Source organism: Chinchilla lanigera, unplaced genomic scaffold (assembly GCF_000276665.1).
Source record: "Chinchilla lanigera isolate Chin_1 unplaced genomic scaffold, ChiLan1.0 scaffold00022, whole genome shotgun sequence".
Taxonomy (NCBI): domain Eukaryota; kingdom Metazoa; phylum Chordata; class Mammalia; order Rodentia; family Chinchillidae; genus Chinchilla; species Chinchilla lanigera.
Genome location: NW_004955423.1, coordinates 363360 through 383436, shown reverse-complemented (window position 1 = coordinate 383436; position 20077 = coordinate 363360). Strand labels below are relative to the sequence as shown.

The 20077-nt window shown below is 39.7% G+C and overlaps 1 long non-coding RNA gene across 1 annotated transcript; it reads right to left on the bottom strand.

The window, feature by feature from the left end:
- Positions 1-186: 186 nt before the first annotated feature.
- On the bottom strand, positions 187-10502 carry LOC102009292. Its single transcript, XR_260937.2, has 3 exons — positions 10415-10502; positions 7826-7958; positions 187-612 (listed from the first exon to the last, which is right to left on the bottom strand). It is a non-coding gene; the product is annotated as an uncharacterized LOC102009292 (long non-coding RNA).
- Between the last annotated feature and the right edge of the window lie 9575 nt (positions 10503-20077).

Here is a 20077-nt window from a genome sequence, read left to right as displayed (position 1 = left end):
TGTTTCTCTGTGTCATGATAGTTCTCAATTGAGCAGTGGCGGCCAGCCTAAGGGCCAGTGTGCAATAGCGCCCGCCGCCGCATGGCTCCCCGTGCGCCGGGAGCCCTCTCTCTGGGGGCCGACGAGGCAGGAAGCTAGCCAGCCGGAAGACCGGCGCTCCCCACCCGTGGCTCCCCGTGCGCCAGAGGCCCTCCCTCACAGAATTTTGGCTCTTGTGGTTTGATGTTTTTCTTACTTTTCTTATACATCTGCGGCACCTAGTTAGGGGGATCTGCTCACCCTGGACAGAGTTAGAGAAGTCTGACAATGTGACAAGATACAGTATACAGAAATCACAAGAGATGAGGACAACAGAACTAGCAATAGCATGAAGCTATTCCCATTTCAAAAATGAAAGAAAAAAATCAAGGAGAGGCAGGGCTAAGTCAAACCAGGGGAACAGTAACATTAGGAGAGGACTTCCTGGAGGGAGCTATGACCTTCTGCCTTGCAATGTCACTGATCAAAGAGCAGCCAAGGGAATTAGTTCATCAGTCTTTCTGTTGTACTCCTATTTTCCAGTCTCTTGTCAGTGCTTTTCTTTGGCCAGACCCAATTGGAAATTGGTTAATCCTGTTGATAAAAGTTAAGATCTTGAGACCAGAGCAAGTGACCGGTGAGAGGTCTCCCAGTCACCGTTGCATCAGGCTTACTTCTGCCATGCTCCACGCCTGCACAGGACAGAGCCAGACAAAAAGCTTGCACCTAGAGGAGATGGTAACTGCTTCTGTAGCTTGTGTGGTTACCTGTGGTGACCCTATTTCCATTTCCTCTCTGAGTCTAAGGTCTCTCTCTGGTCTCTCTCCCTCTCTCTCCCTCTCTCCTTCCCTCCCTCTCTTTCTCGTTCTTTCAGAAGAGAGACAGAGACAGAGACAGAGAGATAGAGAATACTTTTACATTTCTGTCTCCATTAGTATTACCTTGTTTGCTCGAATTTTTAAGCCTGGAATCTAATCTCAGAAGCTGTTAAAAGTGGATCTCAGGTTCTTGAGACAAAAGCTCAACTCCTAGATTATGGGTGCCCATTTTTTCCTTCTCAAATCTTGCATCTGCTCAGCTTTTGACTGTTTTATTGGAGTAAAGAACACAAACTCTGAGGTCACATAAGCCTAGGCTCCAATCTAGGCTTCTCTAATCACCAGCTGGGTGACGTAAAATTTTTAGCTTCAGTTTTCTCAGTTATGAAAGAAGGATAATAACAGGAACTGTTCCATAGGGTATTACGAGAATAAATGGAACATATTGCTCCAAATGGAATCTGTAATTATTATTCACTATTCCATTTTCATGCTGTGGACCTGACAATAAAACCTCACTACTGAACTGTAACACTCATCATTCCCTAGGACAGTGACAATTGGCTGCTTCTCAGTTATGGTTCCTTCATACCAACACCTCATGCAGCTTCATTCTCTAGGACCCCCTGTGAGGGTCAGCCACCAAGTCACTGGCCACCCAAGGGTACAGGCAAGTATTCTCATCTCTCTCTGGCTCATTCCAAAAATTGTCCCTAATGTGAACAAAGGGTTTTTTTTTTTTTTTGTGGGGGGGGGTGTTTGCATTTATGGAACAATTTTATGTGAACTCTTCATTTTTTTTTTTTTTTTTTTGATTTTTCTCCAGTACCGGGAACCGAACTCACAACCTTGCGCTTGCCAGGCAGGCGCTTTTGCCACTGAGCTAAATCCCCAGCCCCAGAACTCTTCATTTTAAAGTCACAAGAATGCAACATTACACACCTTTTATCTCTGAAAGCAAACAAGCAAACAAAAAGGTATTTATATTAATGCTAATGTTTTCCTATGGGTCTATGGCCCTGGGTGGGGACAAAATGTATCCCCAGGCTGGGACAACAGGATCTCTTGATACCAAAAATACCAAATATAAATACCAAAAATAAATTCAATGACAAAATAATCAGTTTTAAGTCTCACAAGAGTTGCAAGCTGTGTTCCCAGGCTTTATTGATAGGTCTGAGCACATGGCTGGGATTTCAAGTAAAAAGTGTATAGGGGTTTATACATCATTATATTTTAAATTTTTAAAAAATGTACTTATGTTAGCTTCTTGACTAAACATGATTTTTAAAAATTGTGACACTAAAGGCATTTCAGTATAACACTTTTCCAAACTTCTTATTTGGAAACAATTTTAGATTTACAGACAAGCTGCAAAGATAGTACAAAGAATTCTTGTATACTACTCTGCCTAATATTATCTTCTCCTAATATTACCATTTTGTACCCAAGTGTGAAACATTTATCAAACCTAAGAAATCAACATTGGTACAGCATTAGTAAGCATGCCACGGACCTTGTTTAAATACCCTGCTTTTCATTGATGTCCCCTTTTCTGCTCCAGGACTCAGCGCACACAGTCATCCTGACTGCTTTGTCTCCTTCAATCTGTGATGATTTCTCAGGCCTTCCCTGTTTTTCATATCCTTGGCCCTTTTGAAATTGCTAGTAAGACATTTTTTAGAAAATCTTTCAGTTTGGATCTATCTGATATTTTCTCATGATTCAATTGGGATTACAAATTTTTTAAGAATACCACAGAGATGAAGATCTCTTCTCATTGCATCTCATTAGGGATGCATTATAGCAATATGTACTAATTAACTCATTACTAATGATGATAACCTTATCACTTGGTAAAGGCAATACCTATCAGGTTTCTCTACTGCAAAATTATTTCTTTCCTTTTCATATTCTATTCATTAGAAGCAAGTTAATAAATTCAGTTAACACTCAAGGATTAGTGAAACAAATTTCACCTTCTGGAGGGAGGAACAGCCAAGAATATGGAGACACGTGTTAAAATCACCAAATCACTGAATATATATTTTGGGGAATATACTTTGAGCTTATGCAAATATTCCTTCTTGTTAAAGTCCCACCCACTAATTTTAGCATTCATTCTTAAATCTTGTCAACAATAATTCTTCATGAAGGTGTTCAGAGGGTGGTACTCTATTGCCCTCATTCTTTCTACATTTATTATTTAGAATTTTAGAGTTTTTCTGTGAGAAAGAATCTTCCCATCTCCCCCGCTGATTTATTTATTCAACCATTATTTATATCAGTAGAGATTAATGGTTATTTTTTCTTTGGGTTATAATCCAATACTGTTGTTTATTTTCATGTGCCAAGTTTGGTCAATGAAATCTTTTTTTTTTTTTTATTTTTTGAAATCTCTTTAAGGATTTATATCATCTATCCATTGATCAATAATCCATATCAATTTATACTGATCTTTTTTACTTTGTTCTAGCATCACAGGCTTCTTCTAGCATTTTGTCCTCTTGCTGATTTGTAACTCATTTCTCTGCCGCTGAAAAACATGACTTCCATGAAATGCAATTTATTTGCTTTTGTGTTCAATCCTAGGATACCCAGACAGTGGTTTAGATCTAAAATGTCCCCCCAAATGTCTCACATTGGCAGGAGGGGCTTGGCTGGGAGGGATGAGTGACTAGGAGTGTGACTTGGAAGGATGTATTTGCCTATGCTCCTCCTTTCTCTCTCTGCCTCCTGGCTCCCGTGATGTGAGAAGCTTTTCCTCTGCTGTCCCCTCTGCCATACTACTTCTGCCTTAAAGCAGGCTAACCACGGACTGAAACCATGAGTAAAAATTAACCTCTTCTCCTTTGTGTTGCAAGTGCCAGATATTTTGTCCCAACAATGCTTAACTACACCTTTCTGTGAAACCTAAGTAGAATACAAGGGTTGTGTGCAGTTCTTTTTCTCATTAGTCTTAGAGTTTCCAATAAAAACACTGTTTCCAAAATTACCTAAATCAGCTCCTTACCTGTTCCCACGCAGTGGTGGTATAGTTAGATTCATTGTCATAGACTGCATTCTGTCTTGAGATTTCTCATCGGCTGATTTATTTTTTTAAATTTTCCTACAGTGAAGTTTACTCTTTGCAGTATAATAGTTCAGTCAGTTTCCCCATGTTTCTGTTATGTGCTCACCAACACAGTACCAGACAGAATGGTTCCACCACTTTAAAATTCCCTGTGCAGCCCCTTTAGAATGAGCTCCTTCCCTTGCCGCAACACCTTCTAATAACGTTTTCAAGTAATAAAGAATATTCGGAATCAAAACTTCTATTTTTTATATTTTAAAAATGTATTAAAGTAATGTATACACATTTTTTGGTTAATGGTCCAAAACTGTGTAATATGAAAAACAAATCCTCCTCCACTGTGTGCATGAACATGAAAAGCTTCTTTCGGTGGCTCTTTGATCTCCACTGGTACAGGCTTGGTTGGCCCAGTCTTGGCCTTTAACTCTGGAAGTCCCTTCTAGTAGACAAAGAATCCAGGCCCTTTTCCTGGGGTAACCAGTACTGACCCCTCCATTTCATGTCTGAGAAAGTTGAGAGCCAGAGAGTAAGGTCATACTGTTTCTTATAGCAAAGCTTGAGACTCAGAACTCAGACTCAGGATGTCATAGAGATGGTTTTTTCCACTTCCTGGTGTTCAAGAGCATGTGCTTAGAATCAACCTGCATCTCAAATGTGGGATAACATCTAAAGTACTCACAAGGTGATAATGACGCTGCTGCAGCTACCCTGTCCAAATCTTGTACGGCCTGTTTGACTTAGCTGTGCTCTACCTTGCCCTAATCTTGTTTATCTTTGAAGACAGGATTCCTATAGGCCAAAAGTCCCTCTATTGATGGACTAGCCCAAACTGGCTGTCCCTAAGATGGCTATCAAAGTGGCCACCAGACAAGTTATCTTCATTGTAATTCCATCTGCATGGCAAATGACACATCAGTAAGTGCCACAACAGTTGAGAATTGCTATTGTGAAGACTGAAAAGAAAGAAAAAAGGAGCAGAAAGAGTTGGTATCTGAGTTTCCAGAAAATCTCTGCTCATTCCCAGAAAAACCACGAATATCCCCTTTATTAGCCTCATTATCCCTTCTCCTCACTTATTTTACCTTACAATTTCCTAATCCACAAGGGGTTGAGAAATTCATTTGTTAGTTTTATCTCCCTCTTCTACTCTTAGCCAAGAATAAGTCTCCTACTGTTGCTTGGTCTTGTTGCTGATTCCACAATTCTGAGAGAAAAATGGCCCAGTTTGGGGTTGAAAATTGGTAACAGATTTGGTATCCCTAATGAGACATGGCCTGATCAGCTACATTACCCAGTTGAGAACAATTTCTTCTGAATAAGAAAACTATCAGTAGGCAGTAAGGAACATTATGCGGGTAGTGGTGGTGGTGATTTTTTTATTTGTTTCTGGTATCTGCTACAAATAAGGCAAGGATATTTGCCTGAAGATGTGGACCATTGGGACATCTGACCCCTGGGGAAAGTCACTTCTGGGAGGTTGAATTTTATCTCCAATCAGAGATAAGGCCCCTCAACCTTGGGAGTCTTGCTTCTGGGAGGTTGAGATATATCTCCATTGTGAGAGTGTCACCAGCTAGTGAGGATCTTTTTAATGGAAATTAAAACTAAAACAACAGTATGAATTTATAGACAATGCTTTAATTGAAAGGTAAAGAAAAAATGGCCAGAAACTTTAGTTTAAGGAACTGCCCTTTTACCAAGGAAAGTAAGAGAAACTAGAGAAAGACTCCATCTTGAGTACACACTGATGAAGAGGATCAGACTGGCTAACTCAAAACAGCATGAGGCTAGCCAGCATTCAAGGGTTAGCTGAGGTGGGCCAGGGTCCAGTTGATAAAGACTGTATATCAGTTTTGGTTTCCACAGAGGAATCTTTATGACTTGAGGGGTAAGTTCGTTTCCATGGGATAATGATTTCTTCTTAGGAAGGTGATCTCATCATGGGGTAGTCTGTGAGGCCCTGTTTTTCTTGGGACTCAGGTGACTACAAGTTTAGGACAATGACTGAAGACTTCTGGGCATTGCTCAGAGGGGTGTTGTCAGTAACTGGACATCGTAAAAGCTGGAAGTTGGATGTCCCTATAAGTCCCAAGAGTTCTTTAGTTACTCTTATCTTGGTGTCTTTAATCTTGAAGGGAGATGAAATAGGTTAGATAAATTTAAGGCTAATAAGCTATGTTTTACTGTGATTAACATAACTATATCTAAGCTGGGCGTGGTGGTGCATGCCTGTAATCCCAGCACTCGGGAGGCTGAGGCAGGAGGATCATTGTGAGTTCGAGACCAGCCTAGGCTACAAGGTGAGCTCAAGGCCAGCCTGAACTGCACAGCGAGCCTGTATCAAAAAGATTGAAAAAAAAAAAAACAAAAACATAACTATATCTAATAATTTTTAAGGTAACTTTAAGGTAATAATGCAGGTCAAGCTGCATTTTATAGCCTTTATTTTAGGGTTTCTTACACTTTGAGAATATTTGGTCTGGCTCTGATCTGTTCAGGAAGAGCACTCTGGTTTAATGGTTGAATGTGTTCTTTTCTCTATTAGTCTGGTTTTGTGTTTGTGATAAATATTAAGAGATTAATTTGATGGCTGCAGCAACAGTTCTATTAGAAATTTATTTCACTGACTCTTGCTGTAGACAAGGCTTTCACAAAATGAATCCTGAAAACAGCATTTGGCAAAACTTAACTGGGGAGGCATCAGAAATCTCAAGGGAGGCTTTCCTAAGTTGGATAGATGTAGAAAATGCTCTTTGCCTTACCCATGGAAGGGAAACATCTGATTAGAAAATAAGCTGGATTAAAAGGATTTATCAAAATAGTATGTCTCCAAAGTATGGCTTTCTGACATTCTAGTTGACCATTGTAAAACTCTATGTAAAATTTCCATTTCTAAAAAAATCGTCACTGACTAAAACACAGAGAAAGACATTAATTTAAATCTGCATAACAATCCTCAATTTTAAACCTTTGCCTTCTCTGGACCTTTAATTATACCCCTCTTTCTATGGTATTTAGGTAAGTTTCTGCATCTTTAAGAAGTAAAATTTGTAATATAATGTTATTTAAAAATTTTTTTTTTGTCTTTTTGAGACACAGTCTTGCTATGCAATTCAGGCTGGACTTGAGCTCCCTTTGTAGCCCAGACTGGTCTCGAACTCACAATGATCCTCCTGCCTCAGCCTCCCGAATGGTAGGATTACAGGTGTGTGCCACTACATCTGGCTTAAAAATTTTTATATGATCAAAATTTAATGTATTAGGCCAGGTGTAATCCCGGCGCTTATTGGGCTAAGGCAGGAGGATCATAAGTTCTATATAAGCCTAGAGTACACAGCAAGTGTACAACCAATATGGGTTACATATTGAGACCTTGTCTCAAAAAATATTTTTAATGTACTAATATAAAGCCAGGATCTATTTCCCTATGTTTGAAGCAACAAGGTTTTCTTCAAATATTGATCTACTCTTAGTAACATTTACAAGGACCTGGCTTACCAAACAAGGATTTGTCCATTTCTCAAGATAATTTCTTATGCTTCCTATTGGTATTTTCCTAGTTAACAAAGCTAAACCTTAAGAGAATTAAAGTTTAGGGAGCCAAGCTGATAAATTAGAAATAGGCAGCTTTTTCTAGCTTTCCTGAAACTTGGTGAATAGCCACTCAGAGAGGTTGGTGAAGGAAGGAATGTATTTAAGTTCAATGATGGATAGACAGACATCTGGAAAGAACCACAGAATCAGGTTATTGGAACAGAGGACAAGAAAAAGCCCATGGCAGTAGTGGCAGTGATGTGGCAGAGGCAGCACGGCAGCACAGCCCAGCAGGGAGCAAAGACACAGAGAAGATATAAACACATAGTGGACAACACTGACATGGAAACTGGTCCAGGGCAGAAAGATAGGCTGAACTTACCTGATCTGGTGGCTACAGGATGTGCTAATGTTTGAGAAGTATTCAGCACTTTTCAATGTAGAAGCATGGAGGTAGGAGATTAGGGCTGGGGCAAACCAAACAACTGGGAAAAATCTTCCAAAATCCTGGTAACCTAGGGAACATGTACAGAACATAGGTCTCAGAATTACTCTGGAGTTCCTGAGCACTGTATGTGGTATCAATCACAGAAGTGCTATTTTCAATGTTTCATTTACATCGGGCATAAAACCAAGTGAGTCTTTGGTAGGACAGTTTAAATCTAGTGACAGGCCAAGTGAATTTTTGATAGGACAACTGTCCCAGTGCCTTATTGGCATGAGGAAGAAGCCAATCCAAAAATTCCAGGTACAAAAGACTTCTTTCCCTTATCCCTGTGGCCACTATAAACCTTTTCACTGGCTCACTCGCCCTCTGTAGAGTGCACTTCTTTTCCATTTTCAGTAAATGTATATCTCCACTACCTTTTCTGTATGTCTTGTCCAATTCTTTGCTCAGGACATCCAAAATCTGGAAATAATTTCCTGAGAACCCATTAATCAGTACTACATTTCTTGGCGAGCCAGCTTGGCAATAAGACCCCATTGGAGAAAGGGTTTTATTTGTTTGTTTGTTTGTTTTCATTTTCTCTCCTCTTTTCCTTTTTTGGCCACTCACTGTGGGCATGAATCGGACAGTTAAAAGTAGCTAGCACATCTGCCACTAGCCTGGCCATGGAACTGACCATTTTAGGTTTCACTAGGTACAAGAAAACTAGGTACCACATAGGTTCTTTGTGTGTACGACCTAAAGTTCGAAATGTCTCTTTTACTTCCCAATAATTTTTTGTTCTTCCCAATAATTTATTCAGCTTCTTTGTAGGTGGAATAGCTATCAGATATTTGGTCTCCTGCTTGAATAACCTATTCCAACCAGCACCTTTTTGTGCTCACCAAGGTCAAAGTCTCATTTGAATTTTATACTAGATGACCTTCTGTCTCCAGATGTCCTTAGTGATTCATTTGCTCTAGGGCTCCATGTGCTAAAACCTCAGGAAGTTACCCTAATTCACATTTCTGCCACATTCCCCAATTGTCCTCATGAACACCAGGAAATCTCATCATTATACATAAGAGATATGGTCTCCACTTTTGAGGAACACATGGGCCTTTTCCTCTCTAAATCTCAGTAGATCCCCTCTGTTTCTTCTAACAAAAATTTAGGCAATTTAGAAATTAGCTGAGGGCCCGGGCAGAAGAAAGAGAACAGATAATGAAGGTCAACCTATCTGGCTGTGAGTATGTGGAAGTAGAGCTGGAATATTTTAGTCAATAGGTAATAGACCTTTGTACTTGGAAATTTCCAGGGCTTTTTTCTTTTTGTTTTGTTTTCTGAGATGGGGTCTCGCTATGTAGTTCAGGCCTTGAACTCACTACATAGCCCAGGCTGGCCTCAAACTTGTAGTGATCCTCCTACTTCAACTCCACACCCCACTGGCCTGAGTGCTGGGATTACAGGCTCTTTTCTTAAAATGCTGAGGAATAGGCTTCTATCCCTACTGCTTTAAAAAATAATTACCAAAGTCTTTTATTATTGGGATAAATGGGGGCATTCAGATTCTCAAGTAGTTAGATGAATGCAGTAGGGGGCTCCGCTATGGTCTCTGAGGAGTTACAGTGGACTGCAGGGTATGGAGAGACCCAAGAGGAAAAAAGGGCACCTGTGCCGTTCACTTTACCAGATCCTGGGTAGTACAATTTGAGTTTCATGCGTGATGCCCCAAAGCTCAATGAATCTCAATCCTTCTGTATGGACACCCTCACAAGGACCCAGACCTCATCTTTTCTCTCCATAGGTCCCAGGAAGCACCATGGGAAACACCCCACTGATCCCACCGCTCTCATCATAAGGGTGTATCCTTAAAAATTGGAAACAATTTGACCCTGACTATCTGAGAAAAAAATAACTTATCCTGTGTTGCAATACCATTGGATCCAGTACGAATGGCAAAAGATAGGTATAGGACGGTAGTCTAAATTACAGTACTATTCTTCAGTTAGATCTTTTCAGTAAAAGGCAAAGAAGCTGCCATGAAATTCCTTATGTTCAGGTTTTTATGGTGCTTTATCATAGGCCCAAGACATACAGTACTTAAAAGCCTAAGAGACATGGTACTTAAGCCCACACAGAAGACATTAGTCTCATTGGTTATCCCATTCTCAGACCCCCACTGGTCTCTCAGGGGAATGTGGTCTCCCCAACCTGTTTAATGAAAGAAACCACACTGGAAGGTCTCCTCAACCTCCTCCTTCTAATCCTCAGGCCAGTAAATCAGTCTCATTCTCTCCAGGTAACTCAGAAACCCCATCAGAGGGTAGCTCCCCTGAGAGACCCAATACACCCCAGGACCTTCCTCATGCTCCCCAGACAGCTCTAAGCCCTGCAGGACATGCTAAGAATGGAGTCTCTTACTCTTCCAACTCAAAGCTCATCCTTTCCTTAAGAAAGTTCCCAGTAGTAGAGGGGACTACACAATCCAGGGCTTTTTTTCAGTAACAGGTATCCAGCAATTCAAAGGATGTTTGGACTTACTTTCAGACGATCCTAGTAGATTTACAGATGGGTTTCAAACTGGCCAAAATTTGCTTTTGGTCTGTCCTGGTGAGATGTCCAATTTGTCTTGGTCACTTGCTGTACCACAGATGCACAATATACTGCAAAAAGAGAAAGAAGTCACTCTAGAGAGGTTACTGTCCTGACAAAACCAAATGGGGACTATGATACTGGGGATGGACTAAGTATGAAATCTAAAAAGATATCTCCTCTTATTATGAGGGTAAGATAATACACTAAGAAATCTGTTAATTATTACATGTTGAGAGAGGTTACACAGGGCAAAGAGGAAAATCCAGCTGTCTTCCATAGTTGATTAGGAGAAGTTTTTCATAAATATACAAACTTAGATCCAACTTCCAAGGAAAGAGAGGCACTAATGAGACAGCATTTCATTAGTCAACCATCCCTAGATATTCAGTACAAATTACAAAAACTTCAGATGGGCCCCGACCTCTATGACCCAATTGCTGGACATAGCCTTTTTTGTGTTCAACAGTTGGATTCTAAATGGGGATGAAAAGGAGAGAAACTGAGAAAAAAGGCAGGCCAAAATTATGGCTGTTGCAATTAGCAATGCTCTAAGCACACCAGAGTCATCCAAGGGAAAAACCCAGGGCCAATGAAGAAAAGAATTCTTATTTTAAAATACAAGGAAACTGGTCACTAGGCATATGACTGCACTAGGCCACTGCCTACGCTCTGCCCCATGTGTGAACTGACTGATGCGCCTCGTTAATGGCACTGGAGGATAAACTGCCCCTGTTCTCAGGGAGGGCCTAGGTCAGCCAAAACCCTCACCTCCCACTCTGATGAAGAGGACTGATGGGGCCTGAACAAAGTGTTCCCCTGTCCACGGATATCAACATCTCCTGAGAGGAACCCTGGATAACCCTGAATGTCATGGGTAAGCAAATTCAGTGCCTTTTGGATATGGGTGTCTTACTCTGTTTTAATTTCCTTCCCTGGAAAACCTTCCTTTAGCTCTATAGCCATAATTGAGGTTAAGAGTAGCTCTACTCAGAGCTTCTTTACTCCTATTTTGAAATAAAATTCAAAGGTCAAATGTTCATACATCAGTTTTTAATTGTCCCATGGTCTCCTACTCCCCTAAAAGAAGAGATTTATTAATAAAATTGGGGGTAGTTCTCTGATTACAGTAAAGGCAAAAGAGGATTTTACCTGATAAGACTACACCAGGCCTCTCTGACCTAATTAGCCAACGGGTAGATCCCGCTGCATGGTAGAATGGAATACAGTACCTGAGAAAACAAATTCAGCGATGCGATGCTGGTAGTTGTAGAATTAAAAGATCCCACCCAACTTCCTAAATGAAAATAATACCCAGAGAGGAAGCCCATAAAGGCTTCCTGGCACGCATAGATAAGTTCTCAAACATGGCCTTCTGTGGCCTCGTCAATTTCCTTGCAATACTCCCATCTTCCTCTAATAAAATGTTCAGCAGTCTGTATGATGGTACAAGACTGCCATCTCATTAATGAGGCTATAATCCCAATCCAGCCTATAGCAGAGGGTCCATATACAATCTTCTCCCAAGTGCCAAGAGACATAAATTGATTCTCAGTCTTTGGCCTCAAAGGTGCTTTCTTTTCTGTTCCTCTGCATCCAGAGTCCCAGTTCCTGTTTACCTTTGAATGTGAAAATTCTATCCCAAAGGAAAAACAACAATATACTTGAATAACTATCACACAAGGCTTTAGAGATAACCCTCATCTTTCTGCTTTGGCACTGGAAAAGTACATAAGGAACCTAGAGTTTATATGGGAGACCATCCTAGATGTAGGTGATATTCTAATTTGCAGCCCAACATGGGAGATAACCAGCTATAATACCATCCAAACTCTCAATTTTCCAGCTAGAAATGGATACAAAGTCTCAAAGGGAAAGGCTAAAATATCCCTTCAGAGTTCCAATGCTTGGGATACATTCTTAAACTTCAGAAATGACAACTGTCCAGGGTCAGGATCCAGGCACTACTGAGACAGCATTTCATTAGTCAACCATCCCTAGATATTCAGTGCAAATTACAGAAACTTCACATGGGCCCCAGACCTCTATGAGTGTCTAGGGTCAGAATCTCAGGCCCTCTGCCACCAAACAATAACTGTTCCTTCCTGCGAATGCCTAGCTTCTGCCAAATCTGTACACCTAATTTTGGACTAATGGCAAAGCATCTATATGAGGCTGTCAAAGGTCCTGAGTCCAAGCCCTTAGAATGGCCAAATTGGCTCACAATGATTTTCAATAATCACTGAACCTCACTCAGGTTCCAGCGTTAGGAATACTTGACTTAAGAAAACTCTTCTTCCTCTGTGTATGAATCTCACTCAGGTTTCAGCATTAGGAATACCTGACTTCAGAAAACTCTTCTTCCTCTATGTATGAGAAAAAAGAAGAATTACTTTGGGTGTCCTGCAAAACTATCCTTCAAAACTGATGGAGAAATATTTTCATCATAAAGAGCAGCTAAAGAAATTCATGACCACTAACCCAACACTCCAAAATATACTCAAGGATACCCTAGAAAGAGACAATGAAGCTAACAATTATCTTTTTTTTTTTTTTTTTGCTAACAATTATCTAGTAGGTGAATACACCAAGTAGGGTGAATGGTTAAGTAGAAATGAAACATAGGGAATCAGTCAGAGGGAAATAAGGCAATGACAGGAATAAATTAATACTTATCAGTACTAATGCTCAACATGAGTGATATTGATTGACCAATAAAAAGATACAGACTGGCAAAATGGATCAAAAAATAAAATTCAATGGTTATGCTTGATACAAGAGACAAATGAGACAAACAAAAAAACTCAGACTAAAAGTCAAAGGATAGAAAGCAATATTCCATGTAAGAGAACCCAAAAACAAGAAGTTGTATCTATCCTATATATAAACAAAGTAGAATTCAAGCCAAAACTGATCAAAAAGGCAAAGAAGGTCACTACATACTGGTTAAGGAAACAATCCAACAGGAAGAGATATCAATTATTAACATATATGCACCAAAGAACAGCATGCCCAACTTTACTACAGGATATAACAGAGCAAATAAACATAAACGCAGTTATAGTGGGTCACCCCATTACACCACTATTACAAATATACCACTATACAAATATATCTAGTTGATATAGACAAAAAAATCAAACTAGACAAAAAAATCAACAAAGAAATATCAGAGTTGAACAAATAAATTTTTAACAAATAAATTTAATAGATATTTCCAAAGTGTTCCACCCAATAACAGAATACATATTCCTTTTGTTGTGTTTTTTGTTTCTTTGAGACAGGGTCTCAATACATACTGGACTTGAACTCACTTTGTAACCCAGGCTGGCCTTAAACTTGTGACAATCCTTCTGCCTCAGCCTCCCAAATGCTGGGAGTATAGGTATATGTCACTATTTTTTTTTTTCTTTTTGAGACAGGGTCTCGCTATGCAGTTCAGGCTGGCCTTGAGCTCACTTTGTAGCCCAGGCTGGCCTTGAACTCGCAACGATCCTCCTGCCTCAGCCTCCTGAGTGCTGGGATTACAGGCGTGCGCCACCAGGCCCGGCTAGGTATATGTCACTATGCCCAGCAGCATGAACCACATAATAGCCAATAAAGCAAGCTTAAATAAATGTAAAAGACTTGAAATTATGCCAGGCACGTTATTAGATTACAGCACAATGAAATTAGGAATCAACAACAAAAGAAAACATTAAAATTATGCAAATGTATGATATTATGGGTTGTGTCTGGATGTCCCCCAAAAGCCTCATACAGTCATGGGCGGGCTTCTAGAGTTTATGATTGATTCATGGTCTAATGCTGGGCTTATGGGTGTGAGAGCTACACCCGCCCTGAGGTGGGTAGTTTGTATACAATGTAAGGGAGGGAAAGAGGCTGCTTGCTGCTGCCCCTCCTCTTTTTGTTCTTGTTGTTTTTGCTGTCTTGTGCTGCCTTGAAGTGTTGCCTCTGTGCCCTGCCACACTGCCTCGGAGCCAGCTAATTATAGACTAAAACCTCCATAAACTGTAAGCTAAATAAACCTTTCTTTCCTTAATTTTAGGCATTGGGTATTTTGTCTCAGCAATGAGAGAAAAGTAACTAAGACACATGGAAACTAAACTACACACTTTAAATAAACAATGGATTATGGAAGAAATCAAGGAAGAAATAAGAGTTTCTAGAACTAAATGATAATGCCAGTACAACTGTCTTAGTTACTTTTCTCATTGCTGAGACTACGTACCTGACAGCCAAAAAAGGAAGGGTTTATTTTGGTACACAGTTTGTAGAGATTTCAGTCCATAGTTCATTGCCTCTAAGGCAGGGTGGCATGGCAGATGGGCATCACAGAGTAGGCAAGAGGCAGCATAAGACAAGCAGTAGCAGCAATAAGCAACTGGGAAGGACATTCCTTAGTTACTCTTTCAATGTATTGCCTCAGGCCTGACCAAGTCATGATTGTTGAGTTCTGGAGGAAGTACAGCAAAAGTATTGAAAGCCTCGGGAACAACTCTAGACTTTGCTGAGATATGCCCCAAGGAATGATAACATGATGGCTAACTAGTCAACTCTCATTCCTACGATAACTGAGTTGTACTGTCCTTGCTAAAACAGCTGATATCCTCCCATTCCTCTGCTGCCTCCTTTGTTCTTTCTCAACAAGAGGTTACTGAAAATGGTAATCAGGCTTTCGTCCTAGCAGCTGCTAGCCTCCTGATCCCAGAATTTTGCCTCTCTTGTTTTTCTTTTTTCTCTTAGTTTTCTATTCATCCGCGGGTACCTCGTTCTCGGGACCTGTTCACCCTGGACAGAAACGGAATCAACATCCAACAAGCGCCAAGCAACAAGCAACAAGTGCTGACATTAGCCCTCTTTCTGTCCCTTATATTTTATCCAGGCTACTCACCCAAGCACCCACACCCATAATCCTACCCAGAACCACTCGGCAGAATAATTTAATAATCACCTATCTTTGATCTCAGCATCACAAACTTAACCCTAACATCACACACTCTAGATCCAGCCACCTCTGAAAAGCCCCACCTGTGACCACCTGAGGCTTTGGGGGGGACATCTAGATATAAGCCATAAAGCAACATACCAGAATTTACAGGACACAATGAAGTAGTCTTAAGAGAGAAGTTTATAGTTATGAATATGCACACACATAAACAGTGAGCCCAAACAAATAACCTAAGAAGGCACCTCAAGGTCCTAGCAAACCAGAAAAATGTAAAACCAAAGCTAGTAGGAAAGGAAATTATAAACACCAGGGCAGAAATCAATGAAATTCAGACCAAATAAGCAATACAAAAGAATTAATGAATTGAAGAATTGGTTCTTTGAAAGTATAATTGACAAACTGTTAGCCAAGCTAATCAAAAAAGAGGAGAAAAAAGATCCAAGTCAATGCAATTAGAAATGAAAAAGTTGAAATCACAATGGACATGACCTAAATAAAAGACACTATGAACAACTACTTTATAAACCTCTCTGTCAATAAATTGGAGAATTCAAAAGAAATGGGTAATTTCCTAGATACATATGAATTACCAAAACTGAACCCAAAAAATGTAAAAACCTTGAGTAATTCAATAGCAGGTAATGAAATTGAAAAAACTTACCAACTAAGAAAAAGCCAGATCTGGATGGACTTACTGTTGAGTTCTACAAAAACTTCAGGGAAAATCTAACACCAATAGTTCTCAAACTCTTTAATAAAACTGAAAGGAAAGGAGTACTCCCAAATTCTTTCCCAGAGGCTATCATTGCCCTGATTCCAAAACCAGACAAGAATCAACCAAAAAAAAAAAAAAAACAGAACTAAACACCAATCTCTTTAATGAATATAGATGCAAGAATCTTCAACAAGATGCAATGAATCATCAAAAAGATTATGTATCATGACCAAGTAGGCCTCATCTCAATGATGCAAGGATCTTGCAAATCAATAACTGCAATCCATCACATAAACAGAAGCAAGGACAAATATCACATGATCATCTTAACAGCTGCAGAAAAGTCATTTGATAAAACCCTTATAGAATCAGGAATACAATATGGATGTTCATCATCACCATACCTGTCCAACAGAGTAGTCAAAATATTAGTAAGAACAATTAGGCAAGTAAAATAAAGGTAATTTGTACAGGAAAAGAAGACGTAAAATTTTCATTATTTACAGATGACATGATCCTCTACAAAGAATATCTCCCAAATCCATCAAAAGGCATTTAGGATTAATAACCAAATTGAGCAATGTAGCAGCATATAAAATCAATGTATAAAAATCAATAGCATTCTTGTATACTACTAATGAACCCACTGAGAAAGAAAGTAGGAAAAAATACCATTCACCATAGTACAAAAGGATGTGAGGGCGATCTGGCTGTGCAACATCTGTCACCCCATTGATCACCAGGGCTGATTCGGCTGATCTGGCTGGCTAGGCGGGTGTCCCTTTCACCTCTCAGCGCTCCATGTGCGTCCCTTCCGAAGCTCTACAATAGTACAAAAAAAAATTAAATAGTTAGAAATTAACCCAAGGAAGTTAAATATCTCTACAATGAAAACTATAGTACTCTGAAAAAGGAAATCGAAGAGTATATCAGAAAATGAAAAGATATCCCTATTCCTGGATAGGCAGAACCAATAAAATAAAAATGGCCATACTTCCAAAATTTATACACTGACTTAATGCAATTGCAATCAAAACACCAGCAGCATTCCTAAAAGAAATAGAGAACACAATCCTAAAATTCATATGACCCCATTAGAGACCTAAAAGAGCAAAAGAAATCCTGGGTAACAAGAACAAAGTGAGAGGCATCACGATCCTGGAAATGAAGTCAGATTATAGAACTAGGAATTAAAAAAATCCAGCATGATGCTGGTCAAAAAATAGACATGAGGGTCAATGAGAATCAGAATAGAGGATGCAGGAACTACCCCCCATGTATTCAACTATTTGATCTTTGACAAAGGTGCCAAAAACATACACTGGAGGACTGATAACCTCTTTAGTAAATGATGCTGGAAAAACTGGCTATCCACCTGCAAAAGACTGACTCTAGACCCATATCTCTCACCATTTACAAAATTAAAATCAAAGTGGATCAAAGATCTAAGTGTTAAAACAAAAACACCTAACCTGCTAGAAAATAAAATAGGTAAAACTCTTAAAGTTATAGCCATAGGACAAACCTAGTTGCATAGGAAAGTAGTACCAAGAACCAACAAATGGGATCATATAAAATTAAAAAGCTTCTGCACAGCAAAAGAAACAACCCACAAAGTAAAGAGAAAGCAGACAGAATAGGAAGGAATTTTGCCAGGTAGTCTTCAGACAGAGGACTAATATCTAGAATATATAAAGAACTCAAAAAAAATGAGACCCCTCGAAATTAAAGAGCTAACTATAAAATGGGCAATTGAAATAAATAGATATTTAACAGAAGATGGACAACAGATGCAAGAAGGAATGTTCAATATCACCAGTCACTGGAGAAATGCAAATTAAAGCAACACTGTGATTCCATCTTACTCCAGAAAAAAAAAATGGTCATCATCAAGAAATCAAACAATAACAAATGCTGAAGAGGCCGTAAGGAAAAAAGGAACATGCTTATATTTTTTGTCAGAATGTAAATTAGTACAACCACTATGCAAACCCGTATGGAGATTCCTCTAAAAAACTACAACTAGAAATTCCACTTGACCCAGCTATTCCACTTCTAGGTATCTCCCTAGGAAAGTTAAAGACATCTTATTACTGTGAATAGTGTATACCCAGATTTGTAGCAGAATAATTCAAAATAGCTAAATCTTGGAAACTGCCTATATCTCCATTAAGAGATGAATGGATAAAGAAAATATATTTATACAGTGGCATACTACTCTGCTGTAAAGAAGGATTAACTTGAGTCACTCATAGGAAAACAGATGTACCTTGAGATTGTAATGCTAAGTGAAATAAGTCAGATACACAAGCTTAAATATTGCATGGTTTCTCTTATATGAGAAACCCAATTGTAAATACAGATAAAAATAAAGGGTAGAAAACAGAAAATAAGGAGTGAGACCTTTTAGAAATGGGAAGGGGATCAAGAGATGGAGGGAGGTGAGAAGCACCTCCAACTCCATACAAGGAATGCAAACATTATGTACTTCAAATGTGTACTAATACAAAAATAAAGTTAAAAAAAAAAAAAGATTGTCCTCTTAAAAAAACAAAGTTAAGTTTTTCTGGTCTAGAAACATTTACTGAAATGTGTAAGAACTATATCCATGCCCCAAGAAGTACCTACTTTAAAGACACAAAAAGTATAATCATATGGTATATGGGTTATTAATTGGTACAATCCACTTCATCAGTCAGGGCTAAAAATCACAGGTTATATATTTTTCCAAGTAATTACCCAACTGGTTCCATATTAGGAAATAGTCATTAGGAAATTCTGAGGTTATCTTTCACCAAAGGTACCATAAGCCGTAGGAGCTTGTTATGGTTGATACATTGTGTCAGCTTGGGGAGTCTAGAGGTTTGAATAAGTGACTCAGCAGGAAGCCAGGGTGCTTACTTTGTATACATCCTGAGCCTGTGGAAGAGGAGGGCGTGGAGATTATGTGAGAGCTACAGGCCCCTTGGGTGAGGGTAGCCTGTTTACAATGTAAAGCAGGGAAGGAAGCTGCTTGGCGCCATTCTGCCCCTTTGCTCTGGCTGCTTTGCTGTTTGGCTGCCATTCTCCTCTTTGCTCTTGTTGCTTTGCTATCTTCTGCCTCGGAGCCAGCCAAGTATGGACTGAAACCTCCACAAACTGTAAGCTAAATAAACCTTTCCTTCCTTCATTTTGAGCGTTGGGTATTTTGTCTCAGCAACGAGAGAAAAGTAACCAAGACAGAGCTACGCAGCTCAATAGGCCTGGAATTGTTTCCAGGGAAAAGAACTGATGCTTACAAGTTAAAGGCCACCAAAAACCTCTGTTCGCTATGTGGTGTTGCTTTTACAAGGTGGCTTTTCTCCAGCCAAGTCTCTCTCTTCCCCTGCCAAGACAGCCTGGATGTACAGGTTGCAGAGTGGCTCAACTGCCATGGTTTCCCTGTGATTGGAGGTTGTTCTGAAAAAGAAAAAAAATACTGGTAGCTCCTGTATGACTGACTTGAGATGGCTGCAAGACTTAGATACTACACAGGCACCAGGGCTGTCTTTGGCTGTTGGGCTCTGTTGCAGCTTAGACTTCCCATTCTTCCTTAAGAGCTTCTCTTTCTGATCTTGACCTAAGACAGGACTACCCAATCTACCAGAAAGACTCTAGTAACTTTCAATCTCACATGGGAAAAGGTTCACAATCAATCTCTTTCTTCCCAGGAGGACTCTCCCATGCAAAAATGCCCTGTACCAGCTTGGGCTAACTCAGGGTACTTGGGGGAACACTCGTCAGGATTTCCTGTTTTCTACAGTCCCTTGTGCAATGGGTACTTTTCCCTTCCTTTTTATCAGTAAGAGGGGCTTCTCATGGGACTCTTTTAAGCAAAGATCATCTAGTTCTGGTGACGTGGGGTGTTTCCCTTGCCAGGGAAATGATGGACAGTTTCTCTCTAAATGTGAGCTGCTAAAGTCTTGGT